Raw genomic sequence first — 21558 nt, 5'->3', positions numbered from 1 at the left:
TGATTGGGGAATGAAGAACAATTATGCATACATACATATGATATATATACATGACTTATCATACAGCATACTGACCCCGAGGAAAGCGAAGTCACCTCGTGCTTTGTGTTTTGTGTCTATTATCCTTGGGTTTATCTCACACTTGGGGGCTAAATCTTTGCGATAACATGCTCCTTTTCCTTTCTCATTTCTTATGTGTATCACTGCGTTAAAACAATCACCCCCGTTGAGGCGTGTGCGATCGCTTTAACGTAGGGGGGCATACACCCTGTCTATCCTTTCAAAGATACTTGAAAATTTCTTGGCAAACTTAGCTTTGTCTTGAAGATTTTTGGTATTTATTTTGCATGACTCATAGTGAGGGAACCTTACTACTGACAGTCATGGTTCTTCCTCATGATCTTCCCTTTTACTTTGTCAATCGAAGTTGTAAGATCCTTAGTCCACTGGGGGCTTGGTGTATCTTGCCTCCTTGACGTGGTGAAAGTCTTTCAACGTTGTTTCCTTGTACTTTACCGGAAGTATGAGCATACATACTCCCGCTAAAGTGGGGGCTAAATGTAGCATCCTAAAATTGCGACACTTACAATTTCAACTGCATTTCGGTCTTCACGATGGCGACGCAACATGCAACCTGAATGGAAACCCCAAAACTTGCTCACGACACTGAAAACTGTATTTTTCAAGCACCATTGGCCTGAACCTCCTTGCACCCTGCTGTCCCGGAGGTGGGACCAGAGCGCCCAGTGCCCTGGTCCCTCAGGACCAGGGCGCCCAGCGCCCTAGTCCCTGGGTCCTATTTTGTGCCCGGTTTCCTAAGTGATATCGGGTCTTTTTTATTGCAATTTGGAAATATACTTCCCTGGTCGGCCTAAGGTCGGGAAAATCAGTCTATCAGCCTTAATTGACAAGTATATAAACTACATTTTTCTCTCTCATTTGGCATGAAGAGGATATGTGTACAAAGCGTGGAAACTATACTCAAGCATTCAAGCACTCAAGCAATTGACCATTCCAAGTCTCCATTCAAGGCTAAGTGTTGCATTCAAGACAAGGATTCAACCATTGAAGAGGAGATCACTTATTACATGCTACATACTACAACACACAACATCTAAACCTTTGCACATAAGGATACAAACATCCTTAGAACAAGGTATTAGTACTTGTTTTACAGTCATTTACATTTACAGCACTTGCTCATTTCTTGGTTAATTCCAAAACCGGGGTTTGACCTAAAGGCAAACCCCTAATCCTTAACCCCCCAATCGTCTTTGCTTTTCTGTGTGTAGGTTGCAGGTACGCGGCTGAGATTGAAGATCTGGAATCCTTGTGCAGAGACGAACAGATCCCCCTTCGTTTTGCGGATTTTTCGGAGGACCGTGGCGCCGGGCGCCATCGTGCCGACAACTTTTTCTCAAATTTGCAGGACAGCGCCGTATCGACATTCTACTGCTAATTCCAGGTCCGCAGCTTCATCCTATAACCTAAACTCAGTTTATAAGCGAATCTTTATGACTTTCTATGCATCCTTAGCTTAATTTCCTTAATCAACATTCTTTACAAAAGAGGGTAGCTTTGCTTTCCAAACCCTTGAAATTCATTTGGCATCCAATCTTACATCGTGTGGGATTGAATCTTATGATTTTCAACCCCTCTTTTGAATGTAAAGTCTTCCCCCTAAGTGAAAACCCATCGAATCCTAGCGAACCTCCCTTCTCTCTCCTCGGAGTTAGAAGAGGGGAGACCAACTAGGGTTTGACCATGATTTTCCGCTTTACATATGTGAATATAAGTAGAGCTACTCATGCACACATCATTTCAAGATTCAAGGAAGGTTTGAAGAAGATAATCATAGCTTAACCGGTACTAAATCCAGCATTGGAGATGATACTTTGAGCAGTACATTATCATTGGATTTAATCATCCAATTGTAGTCAATGTGACTCCCATCTTGTGATTGAGCAGTGAACTCTAGGCAATTGTCCTTTCTGCATGTACAGACCCCATTTGTGTACACATACTATCTGCAATAGTATCGTCTGATTGTGGGTAAGGTTTCCCACCATTTTTTCCCCCTTTACAGGGTTTCCACATACAAATCTTTGCGTTATGTGTTGTGGATGTTGTTTCTCTTTCTGTTTCATGCTTTAAGTTTCACCAATATTGATATTACCTGTTAATTTGTTTACCAACATTAAGTTTGGTTTATCGATATTAAGTATCAAGTTTGATTAAGTTATATTGGGGTTGAAATTATTAGACAACTAATTCACCCCCCCCTCTCAAAGCTAAGTCCTCATTTTATAGAAGTTTAAAAACTTGAGGAGATTCTATGGCAACTAACCAATTCAGGAAGGACAGTTCGAAACTTGATGGAACTAACTATGGTATATGGAATATCAGAATGGAGACACATCTCAATTGCATTGGAAAATACATATGGGATGTTACATAGAATGGCTATGTTGGTCCTACACAAAGTCAACCTAATCCACCTATATTGGCTAAGGATCAAGAGAATGATTGCAAAGCAAGAGAAGCACTTTTGAGCACCTTGTCAAATAAGCAAATCATGGGATTATTAGATCGATCTACTGCTAAAACTATTTGGGATAAATTAGAGACATTGAATGAAGGTGATTCCACTGTCAAAATTGCAAAACTGGAATGCTTCCGGGCTAGGTATGAAAATCTAAAAATGGAAGAAGATGAAAGATTTTTTTCTTTTATGGAAAGTGTTAATGAAATTGTTTTGGGAATACAATGTTGTGGAGGTTCCTTGAGTGAAGATGTAATTGTTTCTAAAGTTTTAAGAGCATTTCCACTGGCATAGAAAATGAAAGTAACTGATATTAATGAGTTAAGAACTATGCCTGATACATCATTATCTAGAGATACCTTGGTTGGAAAATTTTCAGCATTTGAGCTTGAGGAATTTGGTCTTGTTGCTACAATTAAGATAGATTTAGCTTTCAAAGCATCATGATCTATAGCATCTTCATCATCAGCTGATAAATCTAATTGGAAAGCAGTTTATGCAAGAGAACTTGAAGACATCATGAAGAAAAATGAAGAACTGGAAGAACTTGAAGCACTATTCAGAAGGAAAATGCCTAAAGGTGCTATTGGAAGTAAGTATGAAGGTAAAGCACCCGTTAAAAGTTTTAACTGCAATAAAATTAGTGATAGAAGACAACCATCAGCACCCCGGACATCTCAACAAAATGGAGTTGTAGAAAGGAAGAATAGGACTATTCTGGATGTAGCTAGAAGCATGATATCAGAAGAAAATCTACCTCATGTGTATTGAAAAGAAGCAGTGAATACAGTGGTTTACACTTCAATAGAGTTCACATAAAAGGTGAAACCAGTAAGACGCCCTATGAATTATGGTTTGGTAATATTCCTACTCTTAAGTACTTCAACATATTTGGAAGCAAATACTACATTAGGAGAGATGACTATATTGGCAAATTTGATCCTATAAGTGATGAAGGAATATTTCTTGGTTATTCATCTAAAAGCAAAGCATATAGATATTTTAATAAAAGATTGTAGAAAAAATCATTGAGAGTGCAAATGTGAAGATAGATGAACACTTTAGAAGAAATTCAAGGTCTATGGATTCTGAACAGGCAGTTGAAATAATCACAAATAAACCTATACAGAGTGCACCGGTATAGAATGTCGATCCAGTCACGTTGGCATCATCAGAGAATTCCACAATGACTGAAGAACAGTAGCAAGTGAACACACCCAGGTATGTAAGATTGAATCACTCTAAAAGTCAGATAATTGTGAATAAGTATCAAGGAGTTATGACAAGAGGAAGATTGGTAAATGAAAAGGTATGTTTAATTTCTCAAATTGAACCAACATCTGTTATCAAGGCATGTGAAGATAACCATTGAATTAAAGCTATGGAAGATGAATTGGAACAAATTGAAAAGAACAATACATGGACATTAGTTCCCTGGTGTAAAAATAAAAATATAATTGGAACTAAATGGGTATTCGGGAAACAAACTTAATGAAGATGGTAAGGTAATCAGAAACAAAGAAATATTAGTGTGTAAAGGATATTCACAGAAAGAGGGAATTGATTACAATGAAACCTTTGCACCATTAGCTAGAATTGAGGCAGTCAGATTATTTATTGCATTTGCAGCACACAAGAACTATAAAGTATATCAAATGGATGTTAAATGTACATTTTTGAATGGTGATCTTGAAGAGGAAGTTTACATTGAATAACCTAATGGATTTTCATTGAAAAATGATAAAGATATGGTTTGTAGATTAAGGAAAGCTTTATATGGATTAAAGAAAGCTCCTAGAGCTTGGTATGCTAGATTGGACAAATATCTTTTGAAGCTTGGTTACACTAAAGGTAATGCTGACAACAACCTATATTTCAAAGTGACTAATGAAGACATTTTGGTTATTGAAGCTTTTGTTGATGACATCATTTTTGGAGGAGAAGCTGGATTATGTAAAAACTTTTCTAATAAGATGCAGGAAGAATTTGAAATGTCTATGATTGGGGAGATAAAATCCTTTTCAGGATTATAGATTTCACAGACTGATAAAGGTATATTCTTATGTCAATCAGAGTACTTGAAGTTAGTACTGAAGAAATTTGGTATGGAAAAATCTAAACCAGTAAGTACTCCTATGACTACAACTGATAAACTATCATTGAAGGATGATTCAACTCCTATTAATCCGACAAGATACAAATCTATGATTGGAGGTGTACTATATTTGACACAAACAAGACCTGCTATAATGAATGTAGTGTGTATTGTTTCAAGATTTCACAGTAATCCTAGAGAAAATCATCAATCAACAGTGAAAAGGATTTTCCGATATTTAAAAGGTACAAAAAAATCTTGGTTTATGGTATCCTAAAGATAAAATTTTTGATCTATGTGCATACATTGATGCTAATTGGGAATGAGATGTAGATGATAGAAAGAGCACCATCGGCGGGGCATTCTTTCTTGGTAGCAGATTGATTTCATGGGTGAGAAAGAAACAAAATTGTACATCATTATCAACAATAGAATCAGAATATGTTGCAGTAGCAACTAATTATACTCAGGTATTATGGATTAAACAAATGTTGAAGGACATAAAGGTAAAATGCAAAGAACCTATAATCGTCTATTATGACAATTCAACAGCAATTGATATATCTAAGAATCCGGTATTTCACTCTAAAACTAAACATGTTTCTATCAAATACAATTTTCTGAAAGAGAATGTTGAAGCAAAAGAAGTGAGATTGGTTTATGTGAATACTAAAGAGAAGATTGCAAATATCTTTAGTAAGCCTTTTCCTAAAGAAACTTTTGAATATCTCAAAGAAAAGCTTGGGGTTATACCCTCACCGGTATGGACTTAGACAGTTGATGCTTGGCATTAAACCGACAAAATTTACAGAGAAACTTTTTTCCGGCTTTGATTGAGGAGAGATACTTCTCAGGGGGAGTAGTTGGAGTAACAGTTGGTATTTGTAATTAGTTCTATGAACTGGTTGTATCTAGTATTTGTATTTATTTGGCATTTGATGTCAATGGGAGAGAGATATCTATGGAAAAACATTATCCATTGGGGAGAGATTATTCATTGGGGGAGATATTTTTACTCTCTGTATTTGTATTTTGATTTCTAGTATTGACCTATTCTGGAGATTGTTGGTTTTTTGGTTTTTGGCATTTTTGCTTTTGCACTTAGATGGTTTTTCCATCTTGTGTTCCCATCAATGCCAAAGGGGGAGATTGTTCATATTATGGATATGTTGCATTTGTTTTGTCATTGATGTCAACACTTATCCTTCTGGAGATCTTTGGTTATGTTCACTGGCAAGTTCAATGACTTATGCACAGTCACCAGTATTTGGTTCACCGATAGGTTATATTATTCACTGGCATTGAGGATGACTTGTTATCATTTGGAGATCACTTGGTTATGCCAAAGACATGGTTTGGACACTTAGTTTTGATGATTTGGTCATTGCTCTAATCAGGTTGACATATTTGTTGTTACCAGCAAATTGGTCTAGGTTATGGACCGACAAGAGTTATCTATTCCAGATCAGCATGGCACATTATGGAGATGGTTTAATCAATTGGTACTATTGTTGAGCCGACATGATGCATTGCATCTTCACTTGTTGTAATTGATTTTATTGTAATATTCTTAATTAGCCGACCTACACATTTGGTCATAGGTTTTGGTATATATATAAGATCTCATTTGTGAGATTATGATATATGGTATGGTAACATTGTGATAGTCGGTATATGCGAATATAAGTAGAGCTACTCACATAGACATCATTTGAAGATTCAAGGAATGTTTGAAGAAGACAATCAGAGCTTAAGCGGTACTGAATCCAGTATTGGAGATGCTAATTTGAGTAGTACATTATTGTAGCGTCCTAAAATTGTGACACTTGCAATTTCGACTGCATTTCGGTCTTCACGATGGCGACGCAACACGCAACCTGAATGGAGACCCCAAAACTTGCTCACGACACTGAAAACTGCATTTTTCAAGCACCCTGGCCTGGACCTCCTTGCACCCTGTTGACCCGGGAGGTGGGACCAGAGCGCCCAGCGCCCTGGTCCCTGGGTCCTATTTTGGGCCCGGTCTCCTAAGGGGCTCGGGTCTTTTTGTTTGCAATTTGGAAATTAACTTTCCTGGTCGGCCTAAGGTCGGGAAAATCAGTCTATCAGCCCTAAATGACAAGTATATAAACTAAATTTTTCTCTCTCATTTGGCATGAGGAGGATATATGTGACAAGCATGGAAACTATACTCAAGCATTCAAGCATTCAAGCATTCAAGCATTCAAGCATTCCTTCTAAGTCTCCATTCAAGGCTAAGTGTTGCATTCAAGTCAAGGATTCAACCATTGAAGAGGAGATCATATGTTACATACAACATACAACATACAACATCTATACCTTTGCACATAAGGATACAAACATCCTTAGAACAAGGTATTAGTACTTGTTTTACAGTCATTTACATTTACAGCTCTTGCTCATTTCTTGGTTAATTCCAAAACCGGGGTTTGACCTAAAGGCAAACCCCTAATCCCTAACCCCCCAATCGTCTTCGCTTTTCTGTGTGTAGGTTGCAGGTACGCGGCTGAAATTGAAGATCTGGAATCCTTGTGCAGAGACAAACCGATCCCCCTTCGTTTGACGGATTTTTCAGAGGACCATGGCGCCGGGCGCCATCGTCCCAACAACTTTTGCTCAAATTTGCAGGACAGTGCCGTATCGACATTTTACTGCTAATTCCAGGTCCGTAGCTTCATACTATATTCCTATCTCAGTTTATAAGCGAATCTTTATCACTTTCTATGCATGCTTAGCTTAATTCTCCTATGCACATTCTTTACAAAAGAAGGTAGCCTTGCTTTCCTAACCCTTGAAATTCATTTAGCATCCAATCTTACATTGTGTGGGATTGGATCTTATGAGTTTCAACCCCTCTTTTGAATGTAAAGTCTCTCCCCTAAGTGAAAACCATCGAATCCTAGCGAACCTCCCTTCTCTCTCCTCGAAGTTGGAAGAGGGGAGAACAACTAGGGTTCGATCGTGATTTTCCGCTTTACATTTTGGTGAACCCGACATGAACATCCTTTCTGATTTTTCATGCTTAGATCTGAAAAAAAAAAAATTGATTACATTTCCATGTTTGATCTTTTGCAAAATTTTAGAGGTGATTGCATAAAAACCCTAAAATTTCTTTTAAGTAATTAAACTTGTGAAATGCTTAGTTGTTGATGTTTGTTTCAGATCTACCCTTCTATTACAAATTTTCAATTCATATCTGTGCTTTAATTTTGAAAATTAAGTGGTTAAATGTCAAAACCCTAATTTTTGAAACCCTCTTAATTCAACCTTTGTCCGACAATTTGACCGATCAAAACATCTCCAAATCAGCTGTAACTTTGGATTCTGCAATAAAATCACAATATCTTTCATCCCTAAAAATTTGGAAAAAAGTTGCGAGGACCGTGTTGCACTCCGAGCGCCATCGTCCCCGACATTTTTTCCAAAATTTTTGGGAGCGAGATCTTGCTGTATTTTCCTGCTAAAATCCAGAATTTTGGTTGATTTTGTCAATTATAACACTTTCAAAATTACAGTCAAAGTTGGTCTTGCGATTGCTTGGTCTAAGGCTTCTAATCATTCAAAAATCATTGAAATTGAAATTTTGTGTCAAAATTGTGTTCTTACTGTCCTAAATCTGAAAATTGTGTTTGCATTCATTCGAAATTTCAGTGCTTTATTCAAATTCTTGCATTTTGTGACTTTTGAAATTAAGTGCTTAATTACAACAACTTTGATTTCTGCTTTCAAAATTGAATTTTGCGTGAAATTGAGTCAATTTTCAAATTTCAAAATTTGCATTGCTCTTGACATTCCCTCTAAAATCATAAAATTCAAAATTTTGCATTTTTCGACAATCTTGATAGGGTTCAATTTTGAGATTGCAACTTTAATTTGGCCTATCTACAGATCGTAAAATCACTCAATTTTTTCAGATTAGCTTTAAAATCATCATACCTTTCATCCCTGAAAATTTCGAAAAAAATTGCAAGGACCGTGTTGCACTCCGGGCGCCACGGTCCCGGACATTTTTTCCGAAATTTCGGGAGACTGTTGTGATTGCATTTTACAGCTTAAATCCAGAAGATTGGCTGATTTTACTGAAAATTGCTACCTCTAAATTCAAAATCTTCTCTCTCTTTCTAGTGCATGAGTTTTACAACAATAAGCCCTACTTACACTATTCCCGTTAGACGAAGCCATAGAATTAAGTCTTTCCGAAGTTTAACTACTACGGAGATGGAACCTAATTTGAATAGCCTTTTTAACGAGGACATGGGTAATTCCTCTAATCCTCTTAATGATGAAGAAGCTCTCCATGAGGTTTCTGAAGAACAACTTTCGAAATTGGATAACCAATTTGATGATTTTCGACAATGGATGTCTCAAGAATACCCTAATAGTCAAGCTCTTCCTTTAATTGAGGGTCTAAAACGTATGCTTCAAAGTGATAAGAATGGAATTGATATTTTGCGTGGTATTTCACACATTGTGAATTCGAACGTGATGCCTATGAAGAGTTGTGCCGAAACTTTAGGTTATACACAACCTCCTACACAAGTCAATCATTCTATTCCTTTGATGACTTCTATTGCTAGTATACCTACCTTTACATCAAACATCATGACTACTTCTATACAAGACATTCCTCCTATGATCACCAGTCATGGGGGAAACCCTTCTTCTTCAATTAACCCTCTTCCTTCATTTAATCCGACTTCTTCATTCATTCCTTCAATGAGTGTCCCTATTATATCTTCACAAATGAACATGACGCAAGGGGGCAATTCATTTAACCCTTCCATTCCTCCTTGTAGTGTTCCTCCTGTCCAATCATCTCCTATGACTAATTATCATAGAGTCCCACCACCTTACTCTTTACCTTCTTTCAATAACATAACACCTCCATCTCAACCTAACACGTCTAATATGAATTCTTCGACTGAAGTGACCATTAACAATCTTGCACAAACTGTCTCTTCTTTACAGCAACAAATTGCCTCTATGAATCAATCTAAGTTTAGTGTGCCCACATTTGATGTTGCGAGCCCACTTTCTCTTGACATTGTTCGAACTATTCCCCCTAAACATGTTGAAATTCCGCATTTGGAGCTTTATAATGGTAAAGGAGATCCTCTAACACATGTTAAGACTTTTCAAACAATATGTACCGATTTTGCTTATGACCAAAGGTTGCTTGCAAAACTGTTTACTAGAACATTAAGAGACAAAGCCCTACAATGGTATTGCTCGTTGCCTTCTTATTCTATTACTTCTTTTGAACAACTTGCAAATGCTTTCATTCAACAGTTTCAGAACAATATAAGTCCTAAAGTTACTTTGATTGATTTAATGCATTGTAAACAAGGTGTTAAAGAAAAAGTGACTAATTTCATTGGTAGATATAAGCATTTGTATGCTCAAATTTCTTTTCCAGTGCCTGATAATAATATTCAAAGAATATTTATTTCTAATTTGCAAAAAGATATTCGAGACAAACTTCTGTTTTTTGAGTTTACTTCTTTCCAACAGTTGTGTGCAACTCTTCACAATTATCAACTGACTGTGAGTCAAATGGAACAATCACATCCTATGGCTCCGAGTGATAAGGGTGATAGCAGTCAACAACCATTTGGGAAGTTTAAACCGAACAGAGATTCCATCAAATTCAATGAAAACATCATCAACAACAATGTGAATGCAGCATCAGGTGTGCCTCCTATTTCTAAATTTTTCAAGAAAGAAAGAAAGTATACTCCTTTGAATGAATCATTGCATAGTATTATGAATAAGTTGTTGGAACAAAATGTGCTTACTCTTCCTCCTATAAGACAAATTGATCCTGCAAAGATTACTTCACCTTATTTTGATAACAAAGCCTTTTGTCAATTTCATCGTCAGCCTGGTCATGATACTGAAAAATGTTTTTCTTTAAAGGGTAAAATTCAGGATTTGATTGATAATAATACTATTTCTATTTCTGGAGTGAATGATAAAGGCAATACATTTGTAGCTCTTCCTAATCAAAATCTTCAGATTTTCACTGATCCATTGCCTTCTCATACCTCTAATGCAATTGAGGCTAATGATTCCTCTCTTTCATCTGATGGTCTTGTGTCTATGACCCCGAATGTGATTAACTTTGTAGAGCAACAAGAAATCCCTGAAGAACCTTCCATCACATTTGATTCCAGTGAAACCATTAGGGCACCTGATGGTCCTTTATACATAGTTGCAAAAGTCAAGAATACACCTTGTCGTGGAGTGCTTATTGATCCTTCGTGCATGATTAATGTTATTACTGAAGAATTTCTTTTTACTTTGCAATTGAATCAAGTGATCTATGACAAAATAGATGTGATTGTGAAATTATTTGATGCATTTTGTTCTCCCGCAATTGGTTCTATTACATTGCCTATTGAGGTCCATAACAAATCTCTTGATGTGAACTTTGCTATTATTCCTTCATCTGAACAATTTCGTGTGAAGCTTGGCTATCCTTGGCTATCTTCCATGAAAGCTATTACTTCTCCTATTCATAAGTGTTTGAAATTTCTCCATAATGGTGAAGTTGTTACTGTCAATCATAGTCTCTTTAAACCAGCTGAAAGAACTTCTAGTGTTCTATTGATTACTTTTGGCCTAAACAATTCCAATCTCTTCCCCCGCGAAGTGATCATCTTTTCAAATCTTATCAAAAGTGGAAAACAGATATGATCCTATCTCTAAGTGAACCTAGAACACCTAAGCTTGACATTCCTATCATTCTTGAGAAGGAAGTTCTTCCTTTGAAAGATAAAACTAATGTCTTTTCTCAAGAAGATTCCCAACCCATCCCTATGGATGTGACTATGTCTATGCCTAATAAACCTTCTAAGAGTAGACCTATACCTCCTCGTCATGATGGACTTGGTCTTCTCCCTAAACCAAAAATTCCTCCTTTATATGGAGTAGTTCCTCCTCCTTCTTTTTATAGAGAGAAGAGACCTTCTTCTTCTCCTATTATCCAGCCTAAGAGACCACAACCTAAACACCCAAGTGCTAAGGATGAGAACATTCCTCCTCCTCAGTCTTCTCCACTTCCTACTAAGACTAGACGTAATCGTTCTGCACGTGAACGCCGACGAAAGCGTCGTCTTAGGGCTTAGGCAGCTGCTTCTCAAACTTTGCAATCTCCAAAAACACCTTCAACAAGCATTATTCCGTTTTCTCCTCAGCCGGACATTGAGCCTAAATCTCCTAAACATAAGATGCATGATGATCTTGATCCTGTGCGAGTTAAAGATCCTATTTTTATAAATCTTGATGACGATATAGATGAAAATGTTACTCCTCTTGCTTCTGATAGTGAATATGAACTTGTTGATGTTGATAACCATTTATCTAATGAATTTTCTAAAGCACTTATCCTAGCTCCTAGACAAGAACAATGTGGCTCGGAACATGAACATAGCCCTTGTTTGGATCTTGTGATAGCTCCATCTGCTGTGTTGGATGTTCCTCCTCTAGCGTGTTCCCTGCCTTCTCGAAACATTGATCAGCAAGATCGGGGGGTAGATGACGTGCTAGACTAGTTACATTAGCATAGCATATTCTTTCCTCCTCTCTTTCGTTACTTCTTCTATATTTTATTCTCATTCTTCTATTTGTTGTCCTTGGTGTTGTCTACTTGAGGACGATGCAAAGCATTGAGATCTCTCGGTCTCTCTCATGTTGACTCAAAAGACACATGTGTTCCCTTCTTCTAGGTGACCTTCCTTGATTGGGGAATGAAGAACAATTATGCATACATACATATGATATACATGAATAATCATACAGCATACTGACCCCGAGGAAAGCGAAGTCACCTCGTGCTTTATGTTTTGTGTCTATTATCCTTGGGTTTATCTCACACTTGGGGGCTAAATCCTTGCGATAACATGCTCCTTTCTCATTTCTTATGTGTATCACTACGTTAAAACAATCACCCCTGGTGAGGCATGTGCGATCGCTTTAACGTAGGGGGGCATACATCCCGTTCATATCTTTTCAAGATACTTGAAAATTTCTTGGTAAATTTAACCTTGTCTTGAAAATTTTTGATATCTTTCTTGCATGACTCATAGTGAGGGAATCTTACTACTGACAGTCATGGTTCTCCCTCGTGATCTTCCCTTTTACTTTGTCAATCGAAGTCGTAAGATCCTTAGTCTACTGGGGGCTTGGTGTATCTTGCCTCCTTGACGTGGTGAAAGTCTTTCAATGTTGTTTCCTTGTACTTTACCGGAAGTATGAGCATACATACTCCCGCTAAAGTGGGGGCTAAATGTAGCGTCCTAAAATTGTGACACTTGCAATTTTGACTGCATTTCGGTCTTCACGATGGCAACGCAACATGCAACCTGAATGGGGACCCCAAAACTTACTCACGACACTGAAAACTGCATTTTTCAAGAACCCTGGCCTGAACCTCCTTGCACCCTGCTGTCCCGGGAGGTGGGACCAGAGTGCCCAGCGCCCTGGTCCCTGGGTCCTATTTTGGGCCCGGTCTCCTAAGGGGCTCGGGTCTTTTTGTTTGCAATTTGGAAATTAACTTTCCTAGTCGACCTAAGGTCGGGAAAATCAGTCTATCAGCCCTAAATGACAAGTATATAAACTACATTTTTCTCTCTCATTTGGCATGAGGAGGATATATGTGAAAAGCATGGAAACTATACTCAAGCATTCAAGCATTCCTTCTAAGTCTCCATTCAAGGCTAAGTGTTGCATTCAAGTCAAGGATTCAACCATTGAAGAGGAGATCATATGTTACATACAACATACAACATACAACATCTATACCTTTGCACATAAGGATACAAACATCCTTAGAACAAGGTATTAGTACTTGTTTTATAGTCATTTACATTTACAGCTCTTGCTCATTTCTTGGTTAATTCCAAAACCGGGGTTTGACCTAAAGGCAAACCCCTAATCCCTAACCCCCCAATCGTCTTCGCTTTTCTGTGTGTAGGTTGCAGGTACGCGGCTGAAATTGAAGATCTGGAATCCTTGTGCAGAGACGAACCGATCCCCCTTCGTTTGACGGATTTTTCAGAGGACCGTGGCGCTGTAGGTTAGCGGGGGAGAAGGATGGAAGAATGAGTGGAATGTTTAGGAGCTTGAACCACGTTCTATCGCGTTCCTCATGATCGGTCATGTGGTCTTGGTGGCCATTATTTAGGGGGGTTCATACCCAGGTGATTGCAAGGGTAAATACTTGTGGATAGAAACTCCGAGAGTTCGGTGAGTATGAACGGAGGTGAGTCCAATTTCAGAAAGGAAAGTGGATATGAACTCCGATAGTAAAGTGGTTCTGAACTCCGATAGGGAAGAGGTGCAGCCCTAACAACGAAAGGCATGTGATCTGTGAGAGGTTGTAGTTGAGGTGATATCGGAGCAGCGAGAAAGGAGAAAGCACTAGTTACACTGCCCTTTACCCTTTTCTCATTCGTCGAGGGGATGGGGTGATGTTCCTAAAGCCTAAAGCGGGCCTTGCTAAATTAAGGAGGTTGAGCGGGGGATATTTATTTGTGAGGGCTGAAGCGTATACAGCTATTCCTCTACCTTACCTACTGGCAGCATAGCATATAGTCTCGCCGATCGGCGATTATACATAAGGCCCACGCGCATCGAATTCGATCATTAAAGCATGCCCTAATGCTTATCACTCCATCCCGGCATCTGACATCTTGCTACTAAAATATCTGTATATATGCATGAGGTACCCCCCTACTATTATAAGGCACTTCGTGATCCGAACATAATTCTGTCCCGATCAATGCTAAGGCACAGGCAGTGGTTTAAGCCGTTGACGTTTAAGCAGCACTATATAGATAAAATAAGGCTGGTTATGTCTCTGTTAATTAATAAGCCTGCTAGTGAAACTAGGAGATGGATAAAATAGACCAGCCATAACTTTTATCGCATGCTCCAGATGAACAGTGGGTAGGCCTCACACCCGATGCTTGGAGAGAACATCATTCCCACCCTGCAGGCTTAGATTGGTTCTTCCGGCTAGGCCCCTACGGGGTCAGTCTTGTTTTCCATTGATTTCTTTTATGCCGCTGTTGCTAGTACTAATGGCATGCGGCTCATCCCGTTGGTTCAGCAAAGGATCTAGTCCCACCTATAATCGGGGATCGTAGCCGGCTATCTATAGGCTGTGAGTCGGGCTCCTCCTTGATCAACATCGCATCCATCATCGAAGCAGCAAGCCGGTGGGGACAGTGATTGGTGTATGCGGGGGGTCGGGTGCCTGGTCTTGAAGGCTTGGTGCTGGGTCCAGGAAGCATGGAGAGATGGCGAGCAACGAATCCCATTGGTTCAGCATTGAATCCAAACCCAAGCTCTTGGTTTCAGGGAATCGTAGCCAGGGGGAGAGAAGGGAAGTGCCTAAGATTCTATACGTAACATGCCTCCGGAACTCTAGTTTCCGCCCATGCCCCCCCCTTTCAGATTATTGTAGGGCCCTGGCTCAATAAAATAGGCCCTTGGAACTAGAGTTTCCCACCCGGCTTCAACAATAGAATAGAGGGCCACCCAACAATAATAGAATAATAGGGCACCCTGCAGCCCCTCTATTTATTAGTTTTATAGCTCCCTCCTTCCAGAAATTCTACTCCGGTTGCTCTATCCTGTACTCGTCACAGCCTCACCTCACGGACCTATAGAGCTTTGTCTCTCTCTATCAATGTACCAATCAATCTCCCAAGCTTTATGCCATACCATCTGCTGGCATTCACTACCGATACCCTAGCTACCTCCTTAGCATGCGCTCCTACTGCTCCTCCCAATGGCACTGGTAATGTATCTACAGGAGGAATGTTTAGCTAGACTCTAGCTACTACTACCACATGTCTCTACTCTCCTAATAAGATCAGTACTCAATTACCCGGATCTAGTCCATGGGTTATGCCTCGGATCTCCCTAATAACACTAGTTGTGTTCAAATAACCGCCTACATAGTGTGGTTGATATAACGGCCTACATAGTGTGTTCTAACGCCTACAGGGTGTGTTCTAAGCATAGTTTATGACAAACTCAGATCTCGACTTTCTATATGTAATAAACCCAAGCTACAGGAAGAACCAGGCTGGTTAATGGTATAACCTCGCCTCGTGGCTCCTCTTCACTCGCCTAATGGCTCCTATTCACTCGTATTGAGTCTTCTCTTGGATAGAATACCAGGAAAGCACCAAACCGTATCTGGGTGTTTCCTCTCGCACCTTGCCTTACTTCTTGACTGGGTATTTCTGACTATTGGAGATGTGGAGGAATCCTAACCTAGCCCGGAGGAGGCAGATCACCCGACTAGCGTAAGCCCAGGCCCGATATGTGGGAACTCATTACAGCTATTTCAATAGAAGTGAAATTCCAAAACTACTCAATATTCATTCCCTTCCTTATTCCGAAGCGAAGCATATTTAGGCTTTTCTTTATTTGCTTTTTCGGCTCCTAACCTAATATTATTCAAGGTGCACTACCTCATTCATGACGATACCCTAATTGGGATCACCACTTTCAACATGCTTTTATTACCTCAAAACCTATACCTCAGGAATCACAACCTATCTGTTCTTTCTTACCATCACACACCTCGACCTATAGGGCTATAGACCTTCCCCGAAGGGTCGGTAGAACGAAATACCAACCGAGCGATGGACGATACCCCGATACCTATTAAGGCCTTGACCACTACGCTTAAGGGTCGAGTGCCTAGAACCCCTATCCCGGGCTTTCTCGCCCTACCCACGACGCCAAGACCTACCTCAATAAAGGTAGGGCTATAGTTGATAGTAGGGGCTCATCTCCAGATAGGGCCTGATTCCCTTCCCTTTCAACCTGTCAGCCCATAGCTTCCACCCCTCTAGTCCTATCTCTTTAGGCTAAGCCCCCCAGTGAGTTCTATTTTTCGCTCGGGGCATTATGGGGTATGAAAGCACACACCCCTTTATCGTCCCGTAAAAGGGGGTGGGAGGATGAAACGCGTTTAGCTCAAGTTCTCGTCTCGCTGGAGGGCCTTCCTTCCATTCTATGGCTATTATGACTATTACAAAGCCCCTACCCTCCTACTATCCCGGCTCGAGTCCCCCCCACCCCCCATTATAGTTCTAGTAGGGCTAGCAAGCTTATTAATGGCAGGGGAAAGGGAAGTGGTAGCAACAACTGGCATGAATCTATCCATCTCATCGCCGCCATTTAGACACTTCGATACGATCTCGCAGAAGCCGTCGCCAAGTGCCTCAGCCTCGGTGGGGGTGGATAAAATCCGACGATGACTCTCCCCACTCACGGAGTCTCCGCTGCTGCTCGCGTCTGTCCTCTGGTCCACCGAGCGAGGGTGTGGGTGGATACCAGCATTACTTTCCCTCCAGCTTTTGCCTCTCCCCACTTTGAAACCCCTACTTTAACTTCCTCCGCCCCGAAAGAAGTTATTGGGTCGCACCACGCTACGAAGGTGTTGGTTTTGGACGGATCGAGTGGCATCCTTCGTACATCCGAGCTCCATCGAACCGTATGCATATCCTATTCCATTTGTAGAATAACGAGCAGCAGCGCTACCTGCAACAGTGTTAGTAGCAGTATCGGAGCTGGAAGCAGGGATGGAAGTTTTTGACCAAAGTCATAGACAGAGATTGACTAGTTACGGGTCAAAGTACGGAACGCGTTTACCAAAGTGTACAGAGAAAGTCTCATAGGAGAGTGTATGTATAGTCGGTCAGCCGCTAAGAAATATGGATCAGGGTTAGGTGCTGCCTTTGAGACTATCTCCATTGCATCTGGTGGTCAAACCCTCTTTCTGTATCCGCCATTGGTTAAACTGCTTCTTCTTTCTCGTTATTCAATCTTCATAGCACTGATAACATGGCATAATTACAACAACATAGCACATGTATTTCTGGTAACATGCACATCTGGGGGAACTTTAACTAATGATGGTTGCGATGATAGCCGCCACTGGTCCCCCGTATAGGTTAGTCATCCGCTCCTGAATTGTTGATGTGCAGTTTGGAATACTCATTGGGTTACCGGTAGATTCATTGGGCGGTTCAGTCGGTTCAATGCCTACTGTATCGGAAAGAATCATACTCAATGCCCCATCTCCATTTCTTGTTTGATCTGTAATATGGAGGACTTTGCCGGCAAGAGGGGCCGGTTCAAGTAGAAAGAATCTTTGTCAATAATATATTTGAGGGGCAGCTACTCCAGATTGAAAGCACTGTTTTCATGGCTGTTGATAATCTCGGGTGGATTCATCATTTAGGAAAATCCTACGTTCGTGGGTCACTAGATATGTTATAGGCTTATTTAGCATAGAGAGATGATAGGATGTAGGCCTTTTAGATAGTATTAGCCTCAAATCAGTAGTTTATACAAGCACTACAGATGTAGACTGGAGAGTAGAGACATGTGGTAGTAGTAGCTAGAGTCTAGCTAAACATTCCTCCTGTAGATACATTACCAGTGCCATTGGGAGGAGCAGTAGGAGCGCATGCTAAGGAGGTAGCTAGGGTATCGGTAGTGAATGCCAGCAGATGGTATGGCATAAAGCTTGGGAGATTGATTGGTACATTGATAGAGAGAGACAAATCTCTATAGGTCCGTGAGGTGAGGCTGTGACGAGTACAGGATAGAGCAACCGAAGTAGAATTTCTGGAAGGAGGGAGCTATAAAACTAATAAATAGAGGGGCTGCAGGGTGCCCTATTATTCTATTATTGTTGGGTGGCCCTCTATTCTATTGTTGAAGCCGGGTGGGAAACTCTAGTTCCAGGGGCCTATTTTATTGAGCCAGGGCCCTACAATAATCTGAAAGGGGGGGGCATGGGCGGAAACTAGAGTTCCGGAGGCATGTTACGTATAGAATCTTAGGCACTTCCCTTCCCGCTCCCACCTGTTCACCCATAGGGCCAACCCTCCATGTTCATGAACAGGGACAGTTCGGCTACGTCTTTCTGCCCCACAATTCTCTGCATAAAAAAGGGGAACTATAACTAGAATTGTAGTTGTAGGGGGTTCAATATTCTATACGTAACATGCCCACCCAGGCCCCCCCTATATAGAATTGTTGGGTGGGAGGCCCCTACTATCTATAGGCCCCCTACTATTAAAGAAGGAAGGGGCCTGCATGTGAATGCACAGGGTGGGAAACTCAACTATCTATAATCGCAGGGTGGGTGGGAGGCTATAGATGCCGGTTGGGTGGGAACTATAGTGCGGGTGGCGGGTGGGAGGGCCCCAGTTTCTTCTATGGTAGTTCTAGCAGTCAGAGCATCCCTTTCTTGCTATCCAACCAACCAAAGAGGCCCCTTTAGAATAATAGTAGGGGTCGGGTTCGAGACTTTTGGGAGCTGATCCCTCCTCCCCGACCTTGCAGCTCATTCCAGAACATACAGCATCTATCCGTCAGGGAGAGGAGAATCTTGATCAACAATGGGCATCCCGAGAGAGAAATACTACAAATACGGAACTTTGGTCGAACTATATCCTCCCACCCCGGCCCTGCTATTCTACTATTCCCCTACTATTCTCAGGAAGGGGCGGGCCCAAGTGAATGCTAAGAAGATTTCTAATTGGCCTACTTTGGAAGGAAGGCGGTGCCAGCCATAAGAAGATGAATTTCTTCGGCGGCCAAGATGGCGAGAATCAATTCTATACGTAACATGCCCCCTTTCCTATAGTATAGTTTCCCACCCTTTACTGCTAATTCCAGGTCCGCAGCTTCATACTATATTCCTATCTCAGTTTATAAGCGAATCTTTATCACTTTCTATGCATGCTTAGCATAATTCTCCTATGCACATTCTTTACAAAAGAGGGTAGCCTTGCTTTCCTAACCCTTGAAATTCATTTAGCATCCAATCTTAAATTGTGTGGGATTGGATCTTATGAGTTTCAACCCCTCTTTTGAATGTAAAGTCTCTCCCCTAAGTGAAAACCATCGAATCCTAGCGAACCTCCCTTCTCTCTCCTCGGAGTTGGAAGAGGGGAGAACAACTAGGGTTTGATCATGATTTTCCGCTTTACAATTATCATTGGATTTAATCATCCAATTGTACTCAGTGTGACTCCCATCTTGTGATTGAGCAGTGAGCTCTAGGCAGCTGGCCTTTCTACATGTGTAGTCCACATTTGTATACACATACTATCTACAGTAATATCATCTGATTGTGGGTAAGGTTTCCGACCATTTTTTTTCCCTTTACAGAGTTTCCACATACAAATCTTTGCGTTATGTGTTGTGGATGTTGTTTCTCTTTCTGTTTCATGCTTTAAGTTTCACCAGTATTGATATTAACTGTTAATCTATTTATCGGTATTAAGTTTGGTTTACGGGTATTAAGTATCAAGTTTGATTAAGTTATATTGGGGTTGAAATTATTAGACAATTGATTCACTCCCCCTCTCAGTTGTCTCCGGGTCCTAACAATTGGTATCAAAGCTAAGTCCTCTTTTGCAGAAGTTTAAAAACTTGAGGAGATTTTATGGCAACTAACTAATTCAGGAAGGACAGTTCAAAACTTGATGGAACTAACTATGGTATATGGAAGATCAGAATGGAGACAGATCTCAATTGCATTAGAAAAGACATATGGGATGTTACACAGAATGGCTATGTTGGTCCTACACAGAGTCAACCTAATCCACCTACATTGGCTAAGGATCAAGAGAATGATTGCAAAGCAAGAGAAACACTTTTGAGCGCCTTGTCATATCAGCAAATCATGGGATTATCAGATCGATCTACTACTAAATCTATTTGGGATAAATTGGAGACATTGAATGAAGGTGATTCCATTGTCAAAATTGCAAAACTGGAATGCTTCCGGGTCAAGTATGAAAATCTAAAAATGGAAGAAGATGAAAGAATTTTTTCTTTTATGGAAAGGGTTAATAAAATTGTTTTGGGAATACAATGTTGTGGAGGTTTCTTGAGTGAAGATGAAATTGTTTCTAAAGTTTTAAGAGCATTTCTACCTGCATAGAAAATGAAAGTAATTGCTATTAATGAGTTAAGAGTGATGCCTAATACATCAGTATCTAGAGATACCTTGGTTGAAAAACTTTCAGCATTTGAGCTTTAGGAATTTGGTCCTGTTGCTACAATTAAGATAGATTTAGGTTTCAAAGCATCATCATCTGTAGCATCTTCATCATCAGCTGATAAATCTGATTGGAAAGAAATTTATGCAAGAGAACTTGAAGATATCATGAAGGAAAATAAAGAACTGGAAGAACTTGAAGCACTATTCGCAAGGAAAATGCCTAAAGGTCCTATTGGAAGTAAGTATAAACGTAAAGCACCCTTTAAATGTTTTAACTGCAATAAAATTAGTCATAGAAGACAACCATTAGCACCCCGGACACCTCAACAAAATGGAGTTGTAGAAAGAAAGAATAGATTTATTCTAGATGTAGCTAAATGCATGATATCAGAAGCAAATCTACCTTATGTGTATTGGAGATAAGTAGTGAATACATTGGTTTACACTTTCAACAGAGTTCACATCAAACGTGAAACCAGTAAGACACCCTATGAATTATGGTTTGGTAACATTCCTACTCCTAAGTACTTCAGCATATTTGGAAGCAAATGCTACATTAGGAGACATGACTATATTGGCAAATTTGATTCTAAGTGATGAAGGAATATTTCTTGGTTATTCATCTAAAAGCAAAGCATATAGATGTTTTAATAAAAGATTGTAGAAAATAAATGAGAGTGAAAATGTGAAGATAGATGAACACTTTAGAAGAAATTCAAGGTCTATGGATTCTGAACCGGCAGTTGAAATAATCACAAATGAACCTATACAAAGTGCACTAGTACAGAATGTTGATCCAGTCACATTGGCATCATCAAAGAATTCCACAGTGACTGAAGAACAACAACAAGT

The 21558-nt window shown here is 40.0% G+C and overlaps 1 protein-coding gene across 1 annotated transcript in view; it reads right to left on the bottom strand.

The window, feature by feature from the left end:
* LOC131073437 (cytochrome P450 716B1-like) overlaps positions 1 to 21558 on the bottom strand; it is a 130070-nt gene that overhangs the window by 55488 nt on the left and 53024 nt on the right. The gene's annotated exons all lie outside the window — the stretch shown is intronic.

Source organism: Cryptomeria japonica, chromosome 7, assembly GCF_030272615.1.
Source record: "Cryptomeria japonica chromosome 7, Sugi_1.0, whole genome shotgun sequence".
NCBI lineage: Eukaryota > Viridiplantae > Streptophyta > Pinopsida > Cupressales > Cupressaceae > Cryptomeria > Cryptomeria japonica.
This window is presented reverse-complemented; position numbering and strand designations above follow the sequence as displayed.